The sequence below is a fragment of the Platalea leucorodia genome (genome assembly GCF_965183815.1).
Source record: "Platalea leucorodia genome assembly, chromosome: 1".
Lineage (NCBI taxonomy): Eukaryota > Metazoa > Chordata > Aves > Pelecaniformes > Threskiornithidae > Platalea > Platalea leucorodia.
In genome coordinates, this window is record NC_138823.1 from 58,825,045 (window position 1) to 58,837,542 (window position 12,498).

At 45.2% G+C, this 12,498-nt stretch overlaps 1 protein-coding gene across 2 annotated transcripts in view; it reads left to right on the forward strand.

Annotated features, from left to right (window-relative positions):
- LDLRAD4 (low density lipoprotein receptor class A domain containing 4) overlaps positions 1-12,498 on the forward strand; it is a 196,357-nt gene that overhangs the window by 149,164 nt on the left and 34,695 nt on the right. The window lies entirely within an intron of this gene.

Here is a 12,498-nt window from a genome sequence, read left to right on the forward strand (position 1 = left end):
TCTGTCTGCATTCGGCCTGATCCGTGCAGCCTTTCCTGGATGTGAGCCAGGCGACAGCCTTCCCTAAGGCTTCAGGAATGAAAGAAAAGAGCAATAAATATGCAAAGTATTATTCCCACAGGACTGCACACCTTGCCACTTCTGGAGGCCCAGCTGACGGTGGCTGCCCCGTGCTCCGTGCAGCCGTGGCCGTCCCTCTGTCCGGCTCAGGTACCTTCCATGTGCGCCACCTTTCTGTTCAAGAGGGCTTTCTCTGAAGACCCCCAGTTCTCTGCCTTGAAAAGGCCCATTCCCTTTTCTCCTCCTGTTCCAGTGAACCTTTTTCGCCCTTTGAGGGGAAGAAAGCATATTGTCCAAGAACATGGTTTTCGGGGGAAGATCTCGAAACAAGAGGCAGTACTGCTCCTATACCAAAAGCTCTCTTGAATCGTGGAGAGTTTAATGGGTCTTCACAGAAGTTGGACAGTTGCCTGAGCCTTGACAGATGCTGCTGTGTGTTGTGTGCTACCTGGAGGAGTCCTTGTATGCTGGGGTTATCTTACTTTGTGTAGGTACTTTGAAGCAGTGGTTGAAGCAGGAATGCTGAAGGATATGCCACGGAGACTGCTTTTGCGGTTGCTGACAGATGGACAAAAGACTGGAGTTACACACTGTTTTTTTTTTCCCCCCAAAAGCTTGCAATTTCTTGACTAGCAGATGAAGTAACCTGGGAAAAGGACAAAGGAACAGTAACGTAAGCAAAATATCCCTGTTGAGGTTTCCTAGAGAGGAATTAATGCAGAACAGGAGCTCTTTGCTTCTGCAGGTTTCTACAGGCAAATTATATTCTTCACCACTCTTCAGTTCTCATGATAGCTGGAGTATTTTAAAGCTCTGTTTCCTGGAACTGTATAAATAAGAATGTCAAGTTTCATTAAAAAAAATATAGTAAAGCATGTTTCTAGCCTTCCTGACTGCAGCCTAAATCTTTAAGGTATGGCCTTAGTAAACACAAATGTTTCTAAACAACAGAAAACAATGGAAATGCATTTTTTTAGTCTTGGGATTAACTTCAGGTGGGCAATACTAGAATTATCAAACCTTCATGATCAGTAGTGCTAAAGGCTCTTGAAGGATTTAACCACCTCAGCAGTTACATTTAATTTGAAGTGTGGAGAAAGAGAGCAGCCAGTTTATTTCCCTAGTTATTTAGGCACCATTGGTGATATATTTGTGGGTTTGTATATTTAATACAGGCTTTGATGTTTTCCCTTATGCATCTTTTTATTATATAAATAATGTCCTTGTTTCTTAGTGTTTGTTGTTAGTGTGTGCAAATACATTCATCTTTTGTTTCACCCTTCCCTAGTGACCTGTTACATTTAGTTATAGGATATGCAGAAAGGAAATAATTAGTCTAACTTTGATCTGCCCTTGAAATTGCGCTGTGCTTTTAAACCACTGTAAAAGAGGAACAGTTAGTTTGTTTCTGCTCTCCTCAGCAACAAAGCACAGAGTGAATCTAGGCATTGTAAATTATTGTCTTACGATAGCCTAAAGAACCACTTTTTAACAAGTGAGTTGTAGATGCAGACTTTTCTTTCCAGTGCGGAGATGCTGCCGGTAGGGCAGTGGTGTGCCAGGAGCTCCTGAACGGTGAAATTGGAAGAGACCGTTAGTTCATCGTTTCTGAGCACCTGTGTGGGTGCCTCTTTCATCTCACCCGCTTACTTTCATATAGTCCCTCACCTGAATTTGAGTTTTTTTTTCACTTTTTTACACTGAAGCTTAGTTTGTCATTGATTCATTTCTGCATACCTCTATGACTTTTCCTTTTTTAAATTTCTCTTTTCATTTTGGCATTCTGCTTGGCACTGCAGGAGCAAATTATTAAAGGCTCCCTGCTCCAAGGAGCTCTGGGGAAAAACAAAACAAAACAAAACAAAACAAAACAAAACAAAAAACAAAACAAACTGCCAGAAGTTATTTGAAGTGGGCTGTAAAATTTGTAAACTGTTATGGGAAAACCAGGTATAGTTTTCTGTTCCTGGTCTCTATAGTGTGGAAACAAAGCAAAGTTTGGGTGACAGAACAAAAATTAAACAGTTTTGAGATTTGTTTTTTCCAGCTGCTGATGGTAAAGGAGAGTCTTGGGTAGTATGGCCATAGCATTTGAACTGTGTGTCCATCTGTTTCATTTGCTTTTACTTAAGTTGAACCTTTCAGATTGCCTTTTTGGTTTTTTTAAACCTTTAATTATTTCCCCGTGTGCATTGTTTTTTTGAGACACCAAAAATGCTAAAAGATAGATAATAGGAAGATAGGAAACAGCTTTATTTCTGTTAGTATCTGGACCTTGTTTTCACAGTTTCTTTTACTGCTCAGAAAAAAGGAGAGCAGAAAGCATTTGGAATACAGAAAATACAATGGATGCTAATTTCTCCTGCTACTCCCCTTAGTCTGGCTGTGCCTTTACTGCGTCTGGCTTAGTGGGAGATTGTCCTTGTGCAACAGAAAACAGTCTTGATGATTCAGTACATGGTCCCTGATACATGGGAAATGATATTTGCTGTCAAAATCCTAAAAAGGCTTCCTTTGGGGTTAGTTTTTTTCTTTTTTGGCTAGGCAGCTGTTGAGCTAAGAATACCCAAAATTTTGTACAGTGGATGTGAGCGTTTTACTCCTTACTCTCCCCTCCTGTTTCCTAAGCAATTCATCTTTATTGTCATAGTTCCAGACCTCAAGATCATAGATGTAAGGACTGTCTTTTTTTAATTATGCAGTGCTCAGGCCACTGCAGTTGTGATTCTTGACTGAAGGATCTTTATGTTCCTATAATACAAATAAATGATGAGAATGAACTAATTTTACACTTTACTGGTGTTTAACAAGCATGGATCAAATGTGAACCAAGGTCTTTGTAGATCCTCATAATTAAAGATCCCACTGGATAGTTTGTATTCTTTTTTGTTATTATTTTTATTTGGATTATTTATTGTTACTATTGAGGGATGGTTTTCAGTCCAGTTCAAGTATTTTTGCTCCTTTTATCTATTAGCTGTGTGTATTTCCTGCCCGAAGCCATCATGTTGTTGCTTTAAGATGACGACGTCCCCTGTGCCATACCCCAGAGCTAGATGCAGTAGTATATAGAAGTGTCTTTACACACTTCACACTATTATGACGCTAAATTATTTAGGTTTTTCAAATGGCATTTAGTCCTCTGCTGAAAGAGGATTCAAATGTGTACAGCAGTGGTGGTTATTACTCAATGTATGTTTGCCCATAAATGCATATGAAAGGTAGAGATGTTAATTTTAGTTTCACTGAGTCTACCAGGCTGGAAACTGAATGTGAATCTGAGTATGTATCTCTTTGTTGTGTTTTGCCTCTAGCAGCTTTTAGAATCACAAATGCACATTTTTAATGACTAAATGTAACATTAACAGAGAGCCATTCTGCTCCAATTGTTTCATCGGAGAATGGACTTGCTAGAGACTGCTTTTAAGTAGCCACGTCTGTCTAATCAAGGTTTCCCTCTTCCCCCTGAAAAAAAAAAAGAATATTAAAAAGCAGAGAAAATGAGATTATTCATTTCTGTGCAAGCTTCAGAGCGGCAGCTGGAATGCAAGTAAAAGGAAGAGGTCATGCGGTAAGGCTGCACGAAAGACGCTTTCCTCCAGAAGCTGGTATTTTTGTTCAGCCCTGGCACAGGTGGGCAGGAGGCTGCACGGTGCCCCCGGGGCTGGGACCCAGCGGTGGCGTCGCGATGGGTAACCTGCTGCATTCTCTGGGCGTGGGTGTCGAAAACACTGGCAGAGGTGGAGTACTGTGAAGGGTGAAAGAGCACCATTAGGTTCTATTTTTCTTCCAGTTTTTAAATAAAACCCTGCTGCATTTTAGGAAATTAACAGCAAAGCGAAAACATTCCGGAAAGCCACCATAGCCTTTCTGTCTGTTCTGCATTTCTACGCTCCCTAAACACGGGGCGCCGCTTTGCTGGACATTGGGGCTGGGAGCACTGCCGCGTGCTTGCTCTTTGCAGCTGCGATTTGGAGAGGGCTCGTGCCTAGGCGGTGGGACCAGCCTTGGGCTGAGGCACCCAGGGGGTGAGCAGCTTCCCCATGTCAGCGGGGACACGGTGGTCCAGCGTCCGCTCCTCTCCTCTGGCATGCCGCAGCGGGGAGCTCGCAGAGAGCAGGAGGATACTTGGCGTTATCCTGCCTCTTCTCGTTCCTGTGTGAGGAACGGGTATCCGAGTCACGTTGGACAGGCTTTGGGGTTTGGGGTGGGGGGTCTATAAGGGGAAGTGGAGCTTGGCCAGCTAGAAGACTCCATGTGGCATCAGCTCCTGGCACCTCCCCATTCCCTTTTCTTTCCCAGTAATGTGAAACCAATAATCTTAAATGAAGTGGTTAATGTACACGATTAAAAAAAAAAAGAAAAAATACACTGCAAGGTTGATGTGACAAAAAGCAGAGACGCTCTTGACCGACCCGAGGGTAAGGGCGGTTCAGAAAGCCGTGCAGCCAGCTGGTGATGAGATAAAGCGCGAGGTATCGTCCCTTCTCTGTCCCACCCATGCCGGCAGGTTGGGAGGTCTTTGCCAGGCGAGGCGTCCTGAAAGGAAGGCTTTCCAGGGAGGTCAGGGCTTTCACACTGCTGGACCCTCTGACCGGGCTCGTGTGGGGAAGGGAAGAGACCTGGGATGAGAGGCAGCACAACCACTTTTAAGGGTATGGCCTTAAAGGAAGAGGGGTTGGAAAAGCCAAAGATAAAGACAGCCCGGAACATCCTTAAGGCTGCCAAGCCTAAAATTAGACGCAGGCTAGGCTTTGTTTTCCTTGCAGGCTCACATGCCGCACGCGTCTTCCCCCAGTTGGCCTACTCCGCGAGGACGGCGAGTGCTGACGCTGAGGAGCACTTGACTCCCTGGGAATAGTTTCTTGTGACTTTCTACACTCCCTGTCGTCACACAACGGGAGCAGGCGGGCGGCACGGCAGAGCGGCCGTCACGTGCGGGCACACGCGGTGCAGTGCTGCCGACAGCAGCTGTCCTGGGACTGTTGCTATTGACGGCCAAAGTGTTGTTGACTGTAGGGAGGATCAAAATTATTATTGGTGACCAGATGAGGTATTAAGTGCAGAGTTGACGTTAGGAGTCCGTATACATGACACAATTCACCGTGTCACTTACACGGTGGTTTAAAATGTCGGCAGTGGATCAGGAACAGGCAGCAGAGGGATGCTGGATACCACATCCCGCGCGCGTGTTGTAGCCCTTCCCTCAGAGGCTGTTGCTTACGTTTTGGCGGGGCAGCTATTAACAGTTATCCCCAAAAAATCCACTTTTGCCAGATGAAAAAAAAATAAAAATTTTGGGCATAGCTTGGCCATTCTGGGTGGGCCAAAACAACGTTGAAAGCTTATACTTGGGGCTGCACTTCTGTGCAAATACGGTTTGATTCTCCTGTCAGCACATTAAAATGGAGTAGTGTGACCGTATAGTCACTGCTGTTTAAGATGGTGTATCTGTTAAGCAGACAGGCTGTTAAATCAGACTTACTCTGTGAGCTCTGAAACAGGCTATCTTAATTTTATTCAGAATTTGCTTAGCACTGTTGTACCCACATTATGCAGCATAAAAGCCTGTTAGATACGTGCTTGCCTGCAAGCCCTGCGACTGAGCAACAGCCTTTCTGATCTGTTTGCCAGGTTTCTCCCAACTCTGTATGAGACTTGGGCAGTTTTAGAGGGGAGGAGTACAGGTAAACCAGGGTGCAGTGGTACTTTCGGCCTCTCTGCTAGCTGCCATGCAAGGGACTGATCGGCCTAGGACATTTCAAGAACGCAGAACTTGGTTTTTCGTTTTTGCTTCTCCCTGCCTGCCCTTCTGTTTCCTCCGACTGCTTAGGGAAAGCAGTGGTTTTACAGCTGCTTTCTTTAATCCCCTTTGCCTGGACTGCAATTTTAGCCGAGCGGTACCTACATTATAGGGAGGGAGAGGCACCGAGTATAATGCTGCACTAAGGGTTTTACACTTGTCTCCTTGCTTGCTGCGTAGCCAGGATAAGTCGTAACTGTTTCTCCAAATCCCTGTGCGTTTTTCTTCAAAATGAAGTGATTAACTTCTGCTGTAAACTTCCCCTTGTCTAGGGCATCCAGGCCTTGTGCTGAGCTTGACAGCATTCAAGATCTCTTGCCCACATAGACTATTAGGTTCTGCTTATCCTTCGTTTCCACTGCCCGGTGAAATATTAGATAACGGGGAAAGAGCTTATCTTACATGCGTCTGAACTGACAAATATGGCAGCCTTTCAGTAAAAAGGCTAATGCAGACGAGGCCTTTTTCCTGGCTAGAATAAGAATGAGGCCGGCGCTTGTCTTCTGCCGCTGACAACGGTCGGATGCGTGCGGCATGATTTCCATAGCATCCAGACAGTCAGAGCACCTAATATCTACCTGTCCAGTCAATACATCAGCTTTGCTGGAGCGGGGAGCTGAAGTTTGTCATTGAGGCAGGTTTCTAATGCAGCACAAATGGATCTTTCAGCCGCACTCCAGGGTAAACATTGTAAGCCGTGCAAATTTATTTACCAGCAGTGACAAATAACTGTGTCAGTCACTTTTGTTTTCTTCCCTAAATAAGATGTTCTCTATAAATGCCCTTATGGATTTAATTTTTGTAGCCGTAAGCAGGGGGGGAGGGGAAAGGAGAGGGATTTATTGCTGCTTGAACAGGTTAATATTAGTGTTTATTTCCCTCTGCGTTTCTGCACATGAAAAATTAGTTTAAGTTTGGACTCAATGATCTTAAAGGTCTTTTCCAACCTAGATGATACTATGATTCTAATAACCTTCAGAGGGACCCATTTCAGGATTTAACAATTTGAGGGTAGCAGCTGGGAAACACTGTCCTGGCATCAGTATTGAGGGGAGTTTGGCTTAAAAGCGTAGCTGAGAAACAAGTCTTTACTGTGCCGGGGCTACCTGGAGGGGGAAGAGGAGCGGGAAGGAGGGGGCTGCTTTGCCCGCAGGGTGCTGAGCAAGGCCTGTTACTCATTTCAGAAGTTTCCTGGCTCATCTCAGGCATAGAGCTGTGCTTGAAGTTTAACACTTCCATTTTGAGAAAGAATACTCACTGTTATAATGTGGCATATTTCTGCATTGCATTCATAGATATTTTGGGAAATTGTTTTCCCAGCCGTAAATCCTAAACTGTACATTTGCTGTCGAATTCTCAGCCACCATCTAAAACCCAAAGCGTCTGACAGCCCATAAAGCTGGGGATCTAGTGAGAGAAACCGGTAGCCTTTTTAGAAATGAAGGAATAGAAGTTAATGGCTGGCCTGCTGCAGTACGGCGAAACCCGAGTGCGCTCTGAATGAAGGAAGTGGAAAGAGTTGTTAGTTGGGCAAGCCAGACACACCTAGACAGCATCCTGAGCTGCTGCCAACCCACACGGGGGTTTTGGACCTTTTCCAGGCTTTGTTCCTGAAAATAAATTGTTCAAGATGGGAAACTTTGAAGATTGCCTTGACCAGCGAGCCGTGCCTCTGGGTGTGAGCTTTAAGGGAGAGAACTCAGGCTTCGGATTTGAGCTTGTGGAGAAAAAGCTGTGATCAACGTTTAGCGCACATTTCATTTGTTTGCAGGAGGTGGTCTGCAGGTTTTTTTGTTGTTTCTTCCTTATAAATGGGATTTATTCTGACCTCGGAAATTGAGAAAGAGCTGTTGATCTGATGATTTAGTTTAGCTATTGACTTGCTTTGTAGCTGCAATTCAGATAAAATGATCACCTCTGTATCTCTTTCACAGGAGCAGCACGTGAAGAAATTAAGTAACATCTATAAACCATTCAGAATATGTAAAACAATGGATATATGCTAACTATTATGTTATTTATTTAATGCTTTGATAGCCATGTTGCAAAACAAGTGAGGAGGTGGGGATAGCTTTTGGAACAGAATATACTGCAGCGCCTGCCTTGATCTGCATTAGACATCTGCACTGTGAAGTACAAGTGATGCTGAAAGATGCACTGAGAAAACAAATGGGTTACAGTACTGTCGTGTTAGAAATGACAAAATGTGTAGGCAATAGAGAAACTAAAACTACTTCAGTTTCAGGCAGAATTGTAAAGTATTAACTGAAGAAATATGGCAGAAAAGATAAAATACGAACATTTTGGAAACTGGGACTCAGTTCTTTATGCGACAGAGATTGACACTGTGCTAAAAAAAAAGAGCAACTTTTTTTTTTAACAGAAAAACAGACCCTCAAAATTTTGCTATTTAACACTGGGAACCAGAGCTCTTACCTCTAAAAGTAAAAAAAACCAACCAACCAAACAAACAAAAAAACCCCACCTTTAAGCTGGCTTTGAGGAAGACACCTACAACGAACAAAAAGTCCTAGTCTGAGCTTTCAGAGCAAGAAATATGAGAGAACATGAAGGAAAAATGCCAGAGTCCTTTTAAATACAAAACGTCTAAGCAGTCTGCCCAAAAAAGGATAGATTCAAGCCGAGAGCCAGTTTGGGTTGTATGACAGATTCATGTTCCTTATATGCACAGCCTTGGCTTGAGCAATTCCCTTCTTCCCGTCTTCTGTGTGTAAAACAGAAACCAGATATATTGACAGCAAGGTAAAGTTATTCGACATGTCTAAAAAAAACAGGATGAGCGCTGGAAAGGGTGTGCCTTTTGTAATTAATTTAGCAAAACTGTGCTAATAGGATGACATGCAGCTTCCAAGGCAGGAAATACAGCAGGTAAGGTAGCAGCAGCAACTCAGCCTCGCCATCCTTAGTGTCGTACGGCAGCATTTCTCAGACTTCATCCATTAGTCATCCGTGATGGGTGCACGGAGATTTCTCCTGTGAGACCCTTTTGTGTACCTCCCGCAGCCAGGGAATCGGATCCCTGAGAACAGAAGTGGGCTGGGAAGCTCTTGCTGTAGGGTATAAACTTTGTGAGGGAAGTAATCACAAGTTTGTGCTGCACTTGGTTGAGACTACAGAAATCGGAGTGGCGCGAGGTGTACAGGGAGTATATAGTGCCCTGCCTGAGGGCAGGGGCTGCATGGCCAGGTCTTTGCCACATGCCACAGGGAGTTTGTATGCATGGTCCTCGTGGTCTGGTGTGCCCGGGCATCGTGGACAGGAGAGGGGGTGTGCCTGTGCACGTAGGTGTTCGATGAAGTCCGGCGCGTAGCTTGTGGGGGAGGCTGAGATACCGTGTGCAGGTGGCCAGCACATGCCTCCGATGTCCGACACATCCCAGACCCCACACGCTCGCTGAATATGCACTGTGCTGGCAAACTGCACGCTCTCACGAGTCGTTCGTCTGGGACTTCTGAATGGCAAAAAGCCTGGTCTGAGCTGCTATGCAGATCAGGGTGCCGGGCGTCCTGAAATCCCCGACAAATCCCCTTAGCGCTTTCGGTAAATCTGCAACTGGGATTTACCGTTGTGACAGCACATCCTAAGTGTAGTAAAAATAGCCTGTCTCCCAGCATTGCAAACCTGACTCACGTCCCAAAGTTAATGGGTGAGCAGTCAAGGCTGTTTCTTGAATCGTTGCACGAATGCATGAAGCGATCCCGGTGGCAGGGGATCACGAAGCCGCATTGCAAAGCGCTTGCCTGGCTCAGGCTGATTCTCTGCAGCTGTGGCTTAAAACTTGGCCGATCAGAAGCATGGCAGAGACCCCTGATGTCAGGCCGAAAGGGATGATGGAGAGATGTCTCTGCCCGCGTCTGCCCTGCGCTTGCCTGGAGGCAGCTGGGAAGGTGTGCTGTGCGGGCAGCGTCCCCTCCCAGGCTGGGCAGAAAGCACAGCCCTCTCCTTGGAGGCTGCATAACAACTTGGTTTTATTTGGTTTTAACCCTTTACCTTAATCCTAATGAAAACCATGTTTTTTATTAAAAATTAGGACTGTGCCAAATTTGAAGCATCAGTAGTTTTGCTACCCCAATGCGGTAACGTGGAGAAGTGACAGGGAGTGAACGTGCTTTTCCCGCTCTGTGTGTGTATGCACACGTGGGAGAGCGCGCTTTCTCTGTAAACCTGAAAACGATTATCTTACTCTCAAAAATTCCTCTCCAACAAGAAGATTCACCCAGAAAGTCTCGCCCAACCCAAACTGGGTGTAATGATATTTCTTTAGTGGGCTACACAAAAATGCCAGCGGTGAGTCAGTACAGTGTTGGATGTACAGTCGTACGCTTTGACATGCAGCCTCCCGTCCAAAAATACCAGCTAACCAACTGTAAGATACATTAGCTGTCAGCTCCTGGTGTGTCTGGTGAGATTTCAGGCAAATTTTGGGTTTCCGCACACAGGAAAATGCCATTGCAGCTGCTTGGGGCCAGCCTTTTGCTCACTGGAAAGGGCAGCCGTCCATTCACCACTGGGCAGATTTTGAAAATGCATCTTTGTGATTTAGGTGCTCACAGGTCATCTTCAAAAGTGGCTTAGTGGCCCAAATTTCATATGGCACTGGTATCAGGCAGTGTGTGGAGTGAGGCCGTGCTCTGTGGAAGTGCTGCTGTGGTACCGAGAGAGAGAAGAGCGAGGACGGGCAGGGAGAGCTGAAGGGACTTCCCTTAGGTCACTGGCAGGGCTGTGGTAGAGCTGGGGAGAGAAGCTGAATCTCAGTCTGATCTCGTAGCTAGTAGACCATGCATCTCCTTAAACGTCTCCTATGCCATACATTTGGAGCAGTCTTGTATGTTCTGTATGCAGGGTTGTTTTTCCTTTTCTTTCTCAGTCCCTGAAGTCCTCCTATGAGACACTTAAAGTTTAATTGTACCCTGCCCGATCCAGTATTACGCTGGTAGTACAGGGAAAAAAAATGGACGGAGGAGCAGTGTTAGAAAGCACCCCTCAACCCTCACTGAGACCCCAGCTCTGCCCTGGAGTCTGTTCAGAAACATCCATCCCTCCCAGCTGCCTGGGCGCAGTAACAACACAGCCCACCAAGCCATGGGACCCTGCTATTCCATGTATGAAGCAGCACTGCATTGCTTGTAACATTAGGCTGCTGGTTTTGTTTCTGGCTTTCGGCTTCCACCCTGAAGTGGTGGTGTCATTGGTACTGCCTAGAGGTACCAGAATTACCCCGGCCTTACACAGGGTACAAGAGGTTGGTGGTCTTCAGGGTAAATGGTCAAGCTGCCTTCCTATCATGTGTGCAGTATCTCAGAAGTGGCTTGAGTTTGTAGATCCCATTAATTCTGCTGAAAACAAGAATGCTACCATTGCATTGGGTGGGGTTGGCCTCATTTTATGTAAAGTAGATGCGGATTTAAGCTTCATATTGAGTTGCTAGGGTGCTGTCCATCAAGTGATGTTTGGAAATCGTTTTTCAGAAGCTACGCCAGTTTTGACATGCTGCTTTAATATTTTTCTGGCTGCAATAGGGCAAGACATAGAAATCTTATGTTGTCATCACACAGAGCTGTGAAGCGTTCTTTTTTTTTTTTTTTTTGCTTTCTCTCTCTTGCACTCTGTCATATGGAAACCAGATCAAGATTATGAAATTATTGCCCACAAACTGTGATCTTTTTTCTCTTTTGTGGTGGGAACTGACAAGTCAGTGATGGCTTGGTGCTGTTGGTACTAGCTGTTCACGCTGCACGCATTTGTATGTATCAGGAAGCGCCGAACTTGGCGTGCTTCTCGGTTGGCACACAGGCTGGTGAAACGTCAGATTTTTTAATTGTGATAAAGTTCACGAAAGAAAAAATTATGGCAGATGTTTCCTTTTGTCAGAGCTGAACCGAATCATTAAAATGTGATATGATGTACTATGAACGAGTCAGTGTAAACACCATCCCTGTGAACATGTCAAAAGACTGAAGAACGTAGACCATTCATGGTAATGTTAAAAACCATGTGGTCTGAATGCTGTATTACCAAGCTTTTCTCTTCAAATTCAGAGCATGAATCTTATGAATTTTTATTGCCTTTATACGAAATTAAAAGATAACATATTCTGCTTTGGTAAAAATAGCCTGGTAGCTTCTGCAACGTGGTTGTCATTTCGCTGGTGGTTTACTCAGAGGTCTGCTTTTCGCAAGCAGCAGTGAGGTATCCGATTCCCATTGAGCGCTGAGCTCGCTCGCCTCATTCCCTCTTTTCTAGAGGATGTATTTTTGGGAAGTCTTACTCCTTTGCCAGTCTGAAGGAAGCGGCAGAAATGCTGCTGCTTGCCGAGGAATGCCTGTGATGATGCGTTAAAACTGGCTCCCGATAAGTGGTGATGGAAAAACTGCAGGAAGCATCCGACGACTGACATTCTCCGTGGACTTTCTCTCCCGGCTCCTCCTCACATCTCCTACGTGAGGATTATTGTCTACACACTCACTTAGGCCATTAGTCAGAAAAGCAGTGCATTAGAAACTTCCTGATGCTTCCCCGTGAGCTGAGTACATAATATCTGCAGTTATCCTCATTCTTGCTGGCCTAAGAAGTCTTGACTGGATTCTGATTCTTATTCCCAGTGTTCTCAGTTC